The sequence below is a fragment of the Vidua chalybeata genome, chromosome 2 (assembly GCF_026979565.1).
Source record: "Vidua chalybeata isolate OUT-0048 chromosome 2, bVidCha1 merged haplotype, whole genome shotgun sequence".
NCBI classification, from domain to species: domain Eukaryota; kingdom Metazoa; phylum Chordata; class Aves; order Passeriformes; family Viduidae; genus Vidua; species Vidua chalybeata.
In genome coordinates, this window is record NC_071531.1 from 75,126,787 (window position 1) to 75,141,484 (window position 14,698).

The 14,698-nt window shown below is 47.9% G+C and overlaps 1 protein-coding gene across 7 annotated transcripts in view; it reads left to right on the plus strand.

The window, feature by feature from the left end:
- The window catches only part of TSKU (tsukushi, small leucine rich proteoglycan), a 37,013-nt gene that overhangs the window by 14,937 nt on the left and 7,378 nt on the right, over nt 1-14,698 (plus strand). Inside the window, exons 1-2 of one of the 7 annotated variants that reach the window (XM_053935698.1) lie at nt 6,887-6,956; nt 9,451-9,537. The gene's annotated coding sequence lies outside the window, so the exon portion shown is untranslated. Of the gene's footprint in view, nt 1-6,837; nt 6,957-7,660; nt 7,717-8,052; nt 8,870-9,139; nt 9,268-9,450; nt 9,538-10,129; nt 10,199-14,698 lie in introns of those variants that run through there. The other 6 variants (XM_053935700.1, XM_053935699.1, XM_053935701.1 and 3 more) reach the window with 6 other exon arrangements.

The following is a 14,698-nucleotide window of genomic DNA, read 5'->3' on the forward strand; positions in this document are numbered from 1 at the left end:
AGATACATACCATGCTCGGTTACCATGGCAATGGACATTATAGGGAGCTTCAAGGGAGGGGAAGAGTGATTAGTGGACAGAAAAGGGGGAAGACTGTGCTGTGCCCGCTCCGGGTGTTTTCATTAAGATTATAAGAAGCAGGATCTAGATATTAGACAGTAGGTGTTCGCATTCTCATCCTAGTCTAACTTTAAAAGTATAAGGGACAGGGCCATCCCTTGTTTCCCTCAGCAGGCAACTCCACCAGATGAAAGATTTTCCCAGTATCTGGCCTCCTGTTGTCTCTATTTCCCACTCTATAGTGCTTAATCTTCTCAATTGACAAGCTGAAGCGTACCAAATCAATATTTTCTTTTGAAATTTGGCTGTTTAAAGGCTAACTTCATCGAGTAATGATTTTGTGCTTTGGGCTAAAAGCTTGCTTTGAAGGCTTCATTGCACAGGTGAATTATTCCTTTCAAATTAAAAGAAAAAAATTCATAATCATTTTAGATGAGACTAGAGAAAGTAGAAGAATAGAAAAAAATGCTGCCTTTTATTGGGACTGTAGTTAATTCTGTCTTTTAGCCTGGTTTGTGAACAAAATGATGCCTATGTGGTCTTTTGCCTAGCATTTAAACATCAACATTTTTAAGCATGTTGGCCATTATCACCCACTTTCAGAAAATGGTCATTTCCACTCTCTGGGGGTAGGAAGTTCCTACAAGTTTCATTAATATCATCAACCAGGGAAAAGGAGAATTCAAGGCAAATTAAAGGAGAATTAAATGCAAATTAATCTATCTTGATGGGTCCCTTAATGGAAAGGCAATTTCTTATTCATCCTTCATGGCAGCAGCCAACTAATCAGCCAGAAAACACCTACTGGTCCACCAGCCAGTACTCAGGGCCCTACTAGCATGGCTGTAGGCTGCTCTTTCCTGACCAAAACTGTAGGGGACACTGGGAGAACTGCAGGATGCAAATGTTCATGGGACCAGGAAACCAGGTTTCATTGCTCATGCAGCAAGACAAATATGTCAACAGATTTCTCCAACAACAGCATTCAAAAAACAAAATCATCTAAATCTCATCTATCGTTTCCTTTTTTTCCACAATACATGTTGCTGCAGGGCTTGTTTCAGCAATGGACTTGCACCCACACATTTAACAAAGGCCATGGGTGCTTAGTGAAACCCATGATCCTCTAGATGTGAAGTCAATGGAGCTTTAACAAATCAAAATATTATGTGGGTTTAAGAGCTTTCTGGGATGAAAGCTGGACTTTGGAGACTTGAAGCAAAGAACTCCAAAGGTCTCTTCCAGCCTAAAGTTTTCTTTAAGTTTGGATCTTAAGATCTGTGTCTGTTGTCTGTATGCACAGTACACAGCTCTTACCTTATTCCTCCTTGGTCCTCACCTTGTCAATGTAAATTAGCCTTATTTTACAGACCAGAATTCTAGGGAATTTTTAACTCTCTTTTTTTTTCTGGATAAAGGACCTCAACCCATGCAGCAATAACATCTTTGGGGATGAGATGTCCAAAGCATCTTGCAGCATCAAGTTGGGTGCAAATTTCCTGAATGCACCACTCAGACTCTTTCAGTGTGAATTGGTGGATTAAATATGGGCCAGACAGGCTGGCTTTGACTTCAAAGATTTCCACCTTCTCAAAGGGATTCTGATTCTATCCATTTTATATGGGAAATAGAGACAAAGAAATCTCTGAGTATTTAGGATCTGAAGACATGGAACTGAATAAAAATCTCAACAGGGTGTTAGAAAGATGCAAACAGCCCTTCAATTTACAGTTACAAGTTGATTTCTTTATACCAAATTGAAGCAGTTCCAAAAAACTGAGAAGAAAAACAAATATAAAAATCCCTGGGCTTTCTTTCTTTCCTTGTGTGACCTTATGAACCTTCATGACTCCAGGTAGCATTCGACATAGCTGAGGATGTGACCTTTCAGTAGCAGAATGAACTCAATCTACCAATACCTTTACAACAGGTCTTGAAAGTATGATAGGGTTTTTCCCCTTGTTGGCCCCAGAGCTAAACCATGGATCATAGTAGAAAAATCTCAGGATACATTGATTTGAACCAAGCAAACCTAAATATTTATTAATTGAAGAGCTAAATATTGACTTCATGTCAAAGTGAAGTAAATATCTGCAACGAGAGTCTCAACATTTATAAAAAAGAAACAAAAATTCTAGTGAGCAGCTTGCTAGGAAACAACCACCCAAGAGCAGCTAATACCAGCAGATGGACAAAAGCCCACACTTCTCTTGGGTGGGCTATTTAGGCTCCACAATATCTGAAAAGAAGATGCTTGGCCCCAGTGTGGTAACAAAACCATCATAAGTGCCCAAACGTCCTCCACTGTCCATGGAGAGAGAAATCTAGTACAAGGGCATGCAGTGAGAGGACAAGAGGGAATGGTTTTAAACTGAAAGAGGGTAGGTTTAGAATAAATATTAGGAAGAAATTCTTTACTATGGTCAGGAACAGGCACAGTTTGCCCCAAGAAGCTGTGACTGTCCCATGCTTGAAAATGTTCAAGGAGACGGAGAGGGCTGGCCTACTTTCCTGATGCTGAATTTTAATCAAAATGCATAAAAGGAGGTCTTCTCAGCTCAAGGGAGTTGAAATCCATAGACCCCACTAGCCAAAGCAGTGTCAAATCCACCAGGCTGTGGAGCAACTGGGGTGAGGGGGCCAGGGGATAAACAATGAGGATGAGGGTCTCTTCTGTACCTCTTGGTCAAGCTAAGTCACCAGGGACTAAGGGGAGCAAAATTCAAGAGGCCAGGCAGTAAGAATGAGTAAGAGGAACCTTGACCCTTGCCAACAGCCATGGAGCTTCTACCAAGAGGAGCTGGCTTCTGCCTCTTTTCCCAAATATGTGTATTTTTCCTACCGGCTCTCAATCAATTCAGATATAATCAACATAGCGAGCAAAGAGGGGTCAATTTTCCATACCAGTCCATTGGTCAATACAGACCAAGCAAGTTGATTGCAGTTAATTACTGATGATGGGCTCACATCCACAGGACATGGTCCAATGACAAAGGGGGAGGATGGACCTACAGAAAAACCTGTCATTTTGATCAAGGCTGTACAACTAGAGTGCAAAGTGTATCCAAGACTTCCACACTCTTCTGAATGAAATAAAAACCACAGCTGCAAGTGGTTGTTTGTTTGTCTTACTTGTTACAGGAGTTTTAAAAATCTTTCCTTCTAATTCTGAGTTACTACAGGACTCCCATAAGGATGGGAAACATTCCCAGGGCAGACAGGTAGACCTCCCTGTTTCATTTTTTCCCACTGGGAACTGATGATGTTGTTTGCTGCTGTTGTCAACAGTGTTTTATTTAAACCTCTTGCAATAACTGAACTCTTTCACAAGTAATCCTGCTGGCTGCTGCTGTGGGTTCTTCCTTCTGAGAAATCACATCAATGGCAGTCGAGCCTGGACAGCTTCCTAAGCCATCTCTTCCATCTCTACCACAAAGGAGAGAGTTCATGAGCAATCCCTTGCACAGTAGCCAGGGAAGGTTTCCTCCTCTGCAGGAGTACTCTCATGTGGGAGAAAAGATCAGAGTAGCGGATTGCCAGCCACTGATCTAGCTTTGTGGCTTTTCCCAACAGTTTGGTGCATGAAAAACCTCCTTTCCTGGGATTGCATAATTAGAGGAAGGGAAATGAGATCTCAGGGAGGGACTCAGAGATCATGGGGCAAAACTCCAACTCTAGCTCTTCTTACTAATCCGGTTTATGTCATCCTCATTCTCACTTTAACTTCTTTTCTCTAACAAGTCTGAATGAATTAGGATTCATTCAGGAGAAATGAATTCAGGAGAAAGTCAGAGTGACTCAGACATCTCTCCTTTAGCATAAGAATTCTCTGGATTTTAACAAGTCCAACCAGCCATGATGCTATCAGACATTGAGAAACACAGAACTGAGCTGGTGTCTTCTGGCAACAGAAGATCTGAGGAAAGTTCAGCATGGTCCTGGAAGAACCTAACTGGGAGATGTCCTATGGTTCCCAGACCTGCTAGGGTCTCTGCACCAGCAGTACAGGAGGGCTGTTGGAGAGACAAAACTGAAATTCCATTTCCATCTTTCACCCTTCCCTGGTGTCCCGAGCAGTGAACTGTTTGAGACACATGGAGATATTTGTCCGAACACAGAATGGCTGGTTTTGTGTGGGAATGTTCAGTCCATGGGACTACACATTTCTGGGGAAACCCTGTTTTATCTTTACAAAAATAAACTCTCATGTGGCAAAGAAATAGAAATAGTGATGGTGAGAAACATGACTTTAAGACTAAATGTGCTCTAGAAATGGTGTTATCATGATAGTTAACTCTTTGGTCTGCTGGAGGGTGCTGGAGGGCCATAAAGTTGCTCAGAGGGCTGGAGCATCTCTGCTGTGGAGACAGGCTGAGGAAGCTGGGCATGCTTAACCTGGAGAACAGAAGACTCCAAGGAGCTCTTAGAGCACCTTCAAGTGCTCTAAAGGGGCTACAAAAGAGGGAGAGGGACTTTTGACAAGGCCTTGTAGTCACAGAACAAGGGGGAATGGCTTCCCACTGTTTGACAGGGGGGAGGTGTAGATTAGAATTTAGGAAGAAATTGTTGTGAGGATGGTGAGACACTGGTACTGTTGTTGGTTGAAGTAGCTAAGAATCAGATGGATGCATAAATAAATTTGTGTTAGCATCACATCAAGTCTAATCCCTATCCCCAGATCATCCAGAACTGCCAGCCCTTGTCATGACTTTGGTTAACTACATCAAACTGGGCCTGTATTATATCTACATATATAATATATAGATATTATGCATTAGCTGGATCTCGGCCAATGGATTTAATTCCTAATTTCTTCACCTTTGAACTGGCATTTTGTTTTACTGAGGCCAACTTTGACATGGCAAAAGCCTAGAATAAAGCATGGAGAAAAAATGAACAAAATGGAAAATTAAACAAAAGTTTCCAGCTCAACAACTTCCCCTACTCACAGCTATAAAAACTGAACAGTGTAAAGGCCCTACTGAATGGATCCTTACAAGAGACTGTTCATATCTGGAGATATCACTGAGACATAATTTACATGGAAAATTACAATCCAGACTAGGGGGTTTTCCCATGGTTTTCCCCAAAAAGCATTTGGCTCAGCTGAATCCTGAGCACACGTTTCCTCTCTCTGGCTCCCTGGGGCTGGTCCTTGGCAGAGCTCTCAAAGTCTGATGGTGATTCCCGAAAAGCAACTCCCGAGACAGGGGCAGAGTGAGCATATATCCTGGATAAACCACACTCAGAAGTGCAAGGGTGGAGAGGAACAACTGTGACATCTTCCTGATGCCCCCAGTACCTCCTGCCTCGAGCCTCAGCCCCTCTGACCAGAGCTGTATTTGCTGGGCAGGGAGGTCACCCAGCAAATCTTCATGCAGTGATGTTCTCGGAGAAAGCAGCTGCACGGATCAAAAACAAACCGAACCCTTTTCACCACTTTTTCATCACAAAGAGATGCTAAATACAAATCTCAGTACCAGGCTTGCTTGAAGGTTCTGGTCTGAGCAAACCCTGATCATCAATAAGTGGGGTATTTCGGTGCTACTAAAAGCAAACAACAGGATGCCTGATTGTACTTTCTTAACTTAAACTTTTTAAGAAACAAGCAATCACACATCTTAAGACCTGGCACAGGCCAGTCTTACAAAAAGGGTGCAAAATCCTGAATATGAGAAACTGCAGCAAGCTATAGGATATGTTCTCTGTGACCCATGGACCCTTGCAGTCCCTTTTGCCTTTTCCAGTGTCATGGCACAATGACATGAGGCACTTGACCCTGAGGTAAGCTCAGTTGGTTTGAGCCTGGTGCTAAGGTTGTGGGTTCAATCCCTGTGTGGGCAATTCACCTTAGAGCTGGACTTGATGATCCTTGTGAGTTCCTTCCAACTCAGAATATTCTGTGAATCTGTGACTTCTGATTCTCTTTCCGGTACCACCATCATGACTAAAGCCACCACTGGGCCACTATATCTAATAGCCAAGAAATTCTGATGCAGGGCTTCTCACTCACAACCCCAGACACTGCCTATCCTCCAGTGATGGGGTTCAGACTCTCTGTACCCCACACTGTGGATTAATATTTGGTTTTGTTTGGTTTTTTGAGGTTTTTTTTTTGTTTTGGGGTTTTTTTTTGGGTTGTTTTGTTTTGTTTTGTTTTGAGTTTTCTGTTTTTTTGTTTTTTTTTTTTTTCTTTATTTATTTCAAGGGTTGGACCATGCAATTTGTAAGCCCCAGTCTCCTGCCTGCTGGCATTGCTCAAACGTTGGTGTTGCCTTGTCCTACCTACACCCTGGGGTGCCAGAGCTGACCTTGGCGCTAAAGGCCTGGAAAACTGAATGAAGGCAGTGTTCAGGAATAGAACTCACGTCTGCAAATACAGCCCTGCAGAGGTCAGAGCTGGAAACACGGATGTGCTGAAAGGGCAGCTCCGGTGTGATCCCTAAGAAAGCAAAGGAACGACAAGGAATTTTAGCCAGCGGGGATGCAAGGCAGCAGGAAGGGGGACACTGTGTGTGTGTGCAAAGCCAGCTCTACACCTCCCCTCGCCTCTTCCCCTGTTAAGGGGGGTCTGCCAGCTCAGGAGTGGCACAGTCTAGCGCAAGTCCTGCCTCCTGCCTCCTTCCTCCTCCTCCTTCGCCTCCTCCTCCTCCCAGATGTTCCCTTGTGTGCAGCCATCTGTTGAGCTCCCTCCTCCCTCCTCCTGCGGGGAAGGGGGCAGCCAGCTTGCTCGGCCAGCTGCACGCCTCGGACGAGAAGGAGGAGGGAGAAGGAGGAGAGAAGAAGGGGATAGCCGGCCCCAAGCCCTGCTGCTGCCGGCTCCCGGCGGCGCCCGCTCCCGCTGTGGGAAGCGGCGCTGCGCGGCCGCCCCTCCGTGGGAACCGACCCCGGTCGCGGTGAGTCCCTCCCTCTGCCCCCATCCTCTTCCTGACCCCCACATCCCCTCTCTGACCCCCACACCTTCCTTGCGCCCTCCATCCCCTCCCTGGCCCCTGCATACCTCTCTGCACCACCCCCCCCAAACTTCCCCGTGTGTGCAGAACCGTGGGGCTCATCTTTGGGGACGGGGGAAGCTGTACCGCGATGGGCTGAGCCCTCCCTGCCGCCTGCCCGGGGATGCGCAGGGCCAAAGCCGGGGGTCTCTGCTGCGGAGCCCTCCCCAGCCTCAGAGTGCGGAAACTTTTTTCGGTGTGATGAGTTTTTCTTCGCGAGGGGGTTCAGCGGCCGGGGGTGCAGGGTAGGGGGAAGGACAGAGGTCTCGGGTGGAAGTAAACTACTTTTTTCCCCACCTCTGGTTTTACCAGAGGGGGAACTTTGAGATGCGGTGGGTGCGTACGAGCCACCAGCTCTGCTCCCCTCCCGGGATGAAGCGTCTCTAGCTGGAATCCCTTCTCTTCGCCTTCCCCCAGTGGAATGGTGGTTTCTAGAGGTCTTGGGATCGCCACGGCTGCAGAGTAATCCGAGCAGCAGCTGGAGGCTCCGCACCGCCTCCCGTGCCCGGCTTCGGAGCTTTGATTTCACACAGGGCTCCGTCTCCCCTCCTCTCCCTCCTCCTCCTCCTCTACGGGCCCTCCCCTCAACTCTCGGGAGCGAAGAGAAGCTTTTTAGTGGGTTTCTGGTGCTGGGAGGCTCGCAGGGTTTGGAAGCTTATTCAAGGTAAGGAGAGAAAGGAGAAGGAAAGCTTAGAGGGGTCGGCTGGATGGGGTGTAGAAGCTGGAAGGTGCAGGGCGGGGGGGTCCTTTCCCCCCGGGTTGCATTGATAAAGGCATGGCAAAGGCATTCCTGACTGGGAATTTCCCATCTGTGAGTAGATTAAGCTGACGGGGAAGGTGTGTTTGGGAAGGGGAGAGAGGAAGCCGAGCAAAATTTATTCATTCTCTCATTGAAAAAAAAAAAAAAAAAAAAAAGAAAAAAAAAAAGAAGGAAAAAAGAAAGAATGAAAGAAGCTGCTGGGTGTGACTTCTGAAGCAGGAGGTCAGAAAGCATGGGGTTCCCCTGATAGGGCACACACTCTGTAAACTTTTAGGCAGCTCCCAGGAAACTTGTTATTAATGCTGCAGTCATTAAAAGGCGCAGCCCACGGCAGATTTATTAGCTCAGTAAACCACAACACGTGCCAAGCTCTCTGGAAACAAAAGGGTCTGTCAACTTCACTCCTCTTGCTTGGGATTTGGGAAGCCTGGGCGGAGAGCGGTGGGGATGGAGCTGGTGGCTTTTGTCGCGGGGAAGTGGCATCGCCTCCGTTAACCGACGCTCGCCAGCACGGTTCGAGAATGCAATTCCGTGGCAGCGAAGGCATCGGAGCACGGCTGCAAGGAAAGCACAGCGAACCCTGCTGAGCTCACGGTGCTCGTCGCGGCAGTGGGACGAGCAGCCCCTGGTCTCCCGAATGGAAAGCTTTCCCCGTGTGCCTGCCATGATAAATCAGTTGCCGTCCTCCTGAATAACAGCATTCACTGAAGTTACAGTGGGAAACTTGTCTGGCTGGACACTGTGCCATTGCTGTGCGGAGAGCAGCCGGTGCCGATCGCTGGCGTCGCGCTGAAATATCGCATTGATTGCCGCTCCAAAGCTCGGCTGGCAGCACCGGGCTATTGCAGCCGTGAGGAGCAGGGCGAACACCGGGAGAAGAGGCGCCGGGGAAAGGCAGCGTTGGACCATCTCGCCGATCTCTCCGGGAATAAGAAGCACGCTGGATGTGTTAGATGCTGAAAGGAGCGGAGGAAGCTGGCACGTCCCTGGGAGGATTTGCAGGCTGAACTTGGCTGGGGGCTCGCTGTCGGCAGCCAGGCGCTCACAGGCAAAGCGGGTCAGTGTGTGCCATCGCCCTGGCGCGGGGCCTGGCTCTCGTCCCACCGTGACCCAAGGGAGCCACTCCCAGCCCCTGGCCCGGAGAGGACGGGGGAGGTGCCTGCTCACATGCGGGTTATAAATGGCCCGACGAGGAGCCAGCACTTCCCTGCTCCGGAGGCGGTGGGTGCGCGGGGTGAGCGGTGCCTGACACTGGGGCAGGCAGGAGGCTGGGCGGCAGCACTCAGACGGATTTTCCCTTGCGGCATCCTGGAGCAGGGCAGACGTTGCTGATTTGTGAATGAATTTGAGCAGCTGCTGTCAGAGGCAATGGGGAGCAATAACAAAATGCCTGGAGGGAGCAAGGACGTGACAGACATCCCAGGGGTCATTAATTTCTGAACACAGGCTGGACTGGTAGGAAAGGCTGCACGGTTGGGATGAGGGTCTCCTGCACCCCTATTCTTTAAAACTAAGTGCAAGGAATAAACCAGCATTGACTGGATGAGAGAAAATTGGGAGAAAAGGGGAAAAAAAATGCAGAAGTTTTTAGGGGATTTTGTGGATTTTTTTTTTCTTTTTTTTTTTTTCTTTATATAGGGAAAAGCATCTTGTGCTCCCTCAGGCAGCCACCCAGTGAGCACCAGTGAGTGTCACCCCTGTGCAAGCCCGAGCTTGGAATAAAAGGTGAGCCACCGTCTTCCAGAGGTTTAGAGTTTTCCCTCCATCCCTAACTGCTTTTTTTTTATCCTCTTACAGTCTCTCCTCCTTCCTCCTCCTCCTTCTCCTCTTTTGTTAGCTGGTTGGTGGGGAGAAGCAGAGACTGGAGGGTGGGATGAGACAAGGCATCCTTGTCCAGCAGGCCTCCTGACCCCTGGCACCCCCAAGCTCTGCACGGTAGCTGCAGCACTGGCTGCCTTGGCAGGCTATCAAAAGAAACTTCCAAACACGGAGATGTTGAGGGCTGGGAAGAGATAAAGGCTGGCTTGAGCAAGCTGTTTCTTGTCTTAAAACTTGGCACCTGGACCTATTGAGGCAAATGTATGAATGGCTCAGCCATTCATTACAAGGAAATCTTTCTTGGGGGGGGGGGGGGGTGTTAATTTCCTGGGAGTTTCTATTGTATTCATGGTGTGCAGCAGGGGTGAAGGAAATATGTGCTCTGGGGATCACCCCAGCCTTCCCATCTGCTTGCAGACCCTGCAAGAGATTAAACCACCCTGCCTGCCTTAGCATGGGACATCCCTGAGTTGCATTAACCAGGCTGGAAATCTCCTGTCAGAGCAGTGGCAAACTGGAAAAAAGCACTTTATCTTCACCATAGCAGACAGAGGGCTACGTGCTGTGGGTAATGTTTGAGTGCCGGTGTCTGCAGGGTTCCTTTTCCTTCCCCTTTCTCCCTTCCTCATTCTTTTTGCAGTCTATGTCTCTGTGATGGTGATTCCTCTCCTTTCCCCTGATTCTTGCCAGCAGCTCAAACCCAGGGGTGGGGAGAGAAATCACGTAATTGTTTGGGTTGGACCTTAAAGATCATCCAATTTCAACACCCTGGCTATAGGCAGGGACACTTTCCACTAGACCAGCTTATTCAAAGCCCCATCCAACCTGGCCTTGAACACTTTCAGGGATGGGGACTGTATTTTCAAGGATTTTTTTTTTTTTTTTAAACTTCAAATAAGATAATCCTCCTCAGGAAAAATTAAGTCTTGAACTCCTGTTGTGATTGATGGGTCAAACCAGATGTGTCTGAGGTGACACATGTGCAGGGGGCTTGTTTCACCTGTCTCCAAGTGGGGCAGGACATGTCCCTGACCCCAAAAGTGCCTGTTTTCCCCCCATCCTTGAGAAGGATATGTCTGTAGCAGTTGGCTTGGTGAGGCCAAACTTCACAGAGCAGGACAGGGGAGATCTTTTCTCCAAAGCAATTTAATCCTACTGCAGAAGTTCAGTTTGTATCTGTCCAGGACAAAAGCATTGCAACTTCTTGCAAGCAATCTCCAATTCAAAGAATTATAGAATCATAGGGTAACTGAACCTGGCCAGTCTCATCCATCCTCTTCTGTCTCCCCTGGCCTGACTGCCCATTTTGCAGAGGGCAAAGCAGGGTTGCTGTCCCTAGAGTGTCCAGGAAGGCAGGAGCTGGACTTGGTGCCCAGGGACTGTGGTAACATTTGGCTAAACCAGTTACAGCAGTGGCAGTGTTGGCTGGGGACTTCTGTGTGGGGTGAGACCCACAGGACTTGTGCTCCCTTCCCAGTTAAACTGGTGGGAATTAAACCTGGGGATGAGGGTGAGTGAACACCTGTCAGACCTAGTACGAGTCAACCTTAAAGTGTCAGGAGGGAAACTGAGGCACTTAAAAGAGGCAGCATAGCATCAGTGGTGAGAAATTGGTCCTGCTGGGGAAACGGCTTTCCCAACCCACTTCAGATGATCTTTCTCCAAAATCCTCCACCAGCTAAGAGGGACTGGAGAATCCTGAGCCAAGGAGGGGAGGAAAAGAGCTGAGGAGATATTGCACATCATGGGGGCAATGAAGCATCATCTGCAGTGGGAATCATGGTGGGGATGACACACTACTGGTAAACCCTTTATCAGCTTTACCTACAACCCTTCTCCTCCCCAAATCCCCCCCTTTCCAAACCTTGTAGGAAACCCACTGGGTCTAGTAAATGTCTCATATGCTTCACTGGGGTGAGGGCATCTCCTGAAGCCCCAGCTGATGCTCCACCAAGCAGTTTCACTGGCATTCATTGTTTGCAGCATCATGATACAAGACTTATAGAATTATTTGGGGGGCGGGGAGGGGGGCAAAGAAAGGCCATGAGGGGATTGAGATGGGAGTCTCCAGCTGTGGTGTTTGCAACAATAATGGCCAGGATTGTGTTTATGATCTCCTCAGTGGAGGGTCTGCAGCTGCACGCTGTGAGCCACAGACAGCAAAGGGGCCCAGAGATTATTGTGCGTGGAAAAAAATCTAACCATAAAAATAAATAAAAAGCCCACAAAGAATCTCTGGGCCAGCTGGAGCAGTGTCACCCAGATTAACTCCCAGTCTCCTCGTTTTGCCATTCCTCACTGAAGTCAGGAGCCCCTCAGGGATGTTAGGAGAAGGGAGATTGGCAGCTTCTGCGTTTCAGAGAGCTAATGCTGCATGGGGTCCTCTTAAATTCCTTCTGTCAGGGCTGAAGGTGTTGCCCAGCCAGGTTGAATTTCTTTTCCCTCTGCCTTCTCTTGATTTTTTCCAGTGCTGGCTGCACCATGACGAAGGCATGCTGTTGGAGGCAGTACTTAAACCTGATCTGCAGCCGTCTCTGTTGTAATGGATTCAATTCTCTTAGAGGTCTTTTCCAACCTTAATGATTCCATGATTCAAGGAAAAAGAGCTGGAAAACCATTAGAGATACAGGATGATGAGGCTGTGATGAGTTGTTTGCTCTTGGTGGGATGTGTCTCACCAGGAAGAGCAGAGGCATCACCCTGGCATGTATCACCTTCTCCTCCCTCCTCTCTCTTGTTTCCTTCCCCCTACCTAGCTCATCTTCTCTGGGGGAACCCATCCACATCTACCCATGCAGCATGGTCTCTCTGCAGCTCAGGCCAGCCCCCTGGGGTGATTGGAAGCAATCCAGATCAGGGATGTGGGGTGCATCCATAGGCATCACGCCTTTCCCTCACTGACCAGAGAGCTGCTGGTAGGTCCTTGCAACCTGCACTTCCCTGGCACAGAACATGCCATCCCAGAGATGTGCATGGCATGCGGCGTTTCCCAGCTGGGCACAGTGGCATGGCTGATCAGCTCATCTAACAGCTAAAACCAAGAAGTATCCGGTGTGGGTAGGATGTTTCCTCTCCCCGTGCTGCACCTCTTAACGTTCCTTGCTGGCATATGGTGTTCATCCTGGAGTGCATTCCTCTGGAATTATATCATGTCTCTGGGAGCTGGAGTGCAGCAAAAAAGTATCATCATAGCAGGAGCCAGCACAGGAGCTGTCTGGGGTTGGCTGTCAGGTGTGCATTGCCAAGGGCTGAGGCTCCAGGAGGAGTTTGCCGGCATCGTTTTCGCTTTCAATAATTGACTAGTTAAGAAAGGAGGAGAGTTTAATCCTCTCAAGGTCACTGCTGTGATTTGGGTAAAGCCTGGGTACTCGCAGGCTACCTTCGTGCCTCGCAGTGGGTTCTTGGGCACTGTAGCTGATGGGGCAAGTAGCTTCACCAGGTCATTCTACAGCAAAATGCACTAGGGCTGGCATAAAACTTTGTGTAAACCTCTCCTTTGGCTATGAAGCACCATGTTGAAGGGCTGGTCTGTTCCTGAGTTTGTGCCAAAATGATGGAGACCTCCCATTCTGGGACATGTCGCTATGATAAAAATTCTATTCAGGCTGAGTTTGAGATGGTTAAGAAAATATTTGTGTTCCTGGCAGAGATGAAGCCTCTCTTATACTCAGCGAGTGCCAGGATGGTGAGGCCTCCTGCTCTTGGAAATGCTCACAGTTAACAAGCAGAGCAGGGAGGACAAGAAATAGGAGTTAGGGGTAAAAGAATTCAGGGTGGTCATGCTGAAAGTGAGCAGGAGAAAGTTCTGTGCTCTTCCATCCCTTGCTGGCACCTGTTTGGCTGATTCTATGCATCCCAGGCTGCTGGGAATCGGTTGTGGCTGCCAAGCTCCCAGTTTGAGTGGTTCTGCAGCTGGAATAGCCAGGAGGCAATGGTGGGGCTGGGATGCTCACATCCTGTCTGCTCCCATAAAACCCTGTGAATGCCTCCTCGTGCTGCACCACTCCAACACCTGCCTTTCCCTGCTCACAGCCACTCAGGAGGCCTGGCAAACAATTTCCTCTTGGGAATGCCCCCTCTGGGCACACACACAGCTTGACTTGAGGCTGGAGAGCAAAATTGCTTTCAAAAGCCACAGGAGACTAATTCCTCCACCTGGAAATAAACTGCTATTAAGCTGACAGCTTTCTGGGCCGAGCAAAGAAGTGCACAAAAAGGAATTTTGTGCAAATCCTGATGCCACGGTGATTTAATTCCTAATTTTTCCTGTGCTGGATGTGGCACCAACATTTTCCCACTTGAGTAAAAATTCCCTGGAGTTGGGCTGATCATCATTCACAAAATGCATCTTTTCAAAGCACAAAGCTTTTAGTGTGGCAGAAATTGTATTTCAGCCACAGATGTAAATGAGCTGGAAGTTACTCTGTGGGCCAGCAGATCTGCCTGCACATGTTTTCCTTTTGTCAGATCCCAAAATACACCACCCTGCACCTTGATTTCCTCCTCCAGGGGGAATGAGGGATGCCTGAGGGGGATGATTGCACAAGAGGAATAAACTACTAGCTGTTTAAGCACTAGGATGATAAATTATCTGTGGCCTCTTGCAAAGCAGGTGGGAATTGTGACATTAACAGTTGTAACAAAGTTTGTTTTAATACGTCTTTATTAAATAATGGATTTTATTTTTACATTAAAAAAAAATAGAGCAGAGACTTTTAGCCAAGCAAGCATTTCAGTGTCTTTTCCCTAGTAACAAGCAATAGCACAAGAGGAAACAGCTTCAAGTTGCACTAGGGGATGTTTATATTGCAAATTAGGGAAAACTTCTTCACCAAAAGGGTTGTCAAGCATTGGAACAGGCTGCCAAGGGAAGTGTTTGACTCACCATCCCTGGAGGTATTTAAAAGATGTGCAGATGTGGCACTTGAGGACATGGTTTAGTAGTGGATTTGGCAGTGCTGGGTTAACAGCTGGATTCAATGATATTCAAAGTCTTTCCTAACCTAAATGATTCTATATTTGAACACAGATCCATAGTGTGGAGCTGTAGGGTTTGGAGGTGCTGGGT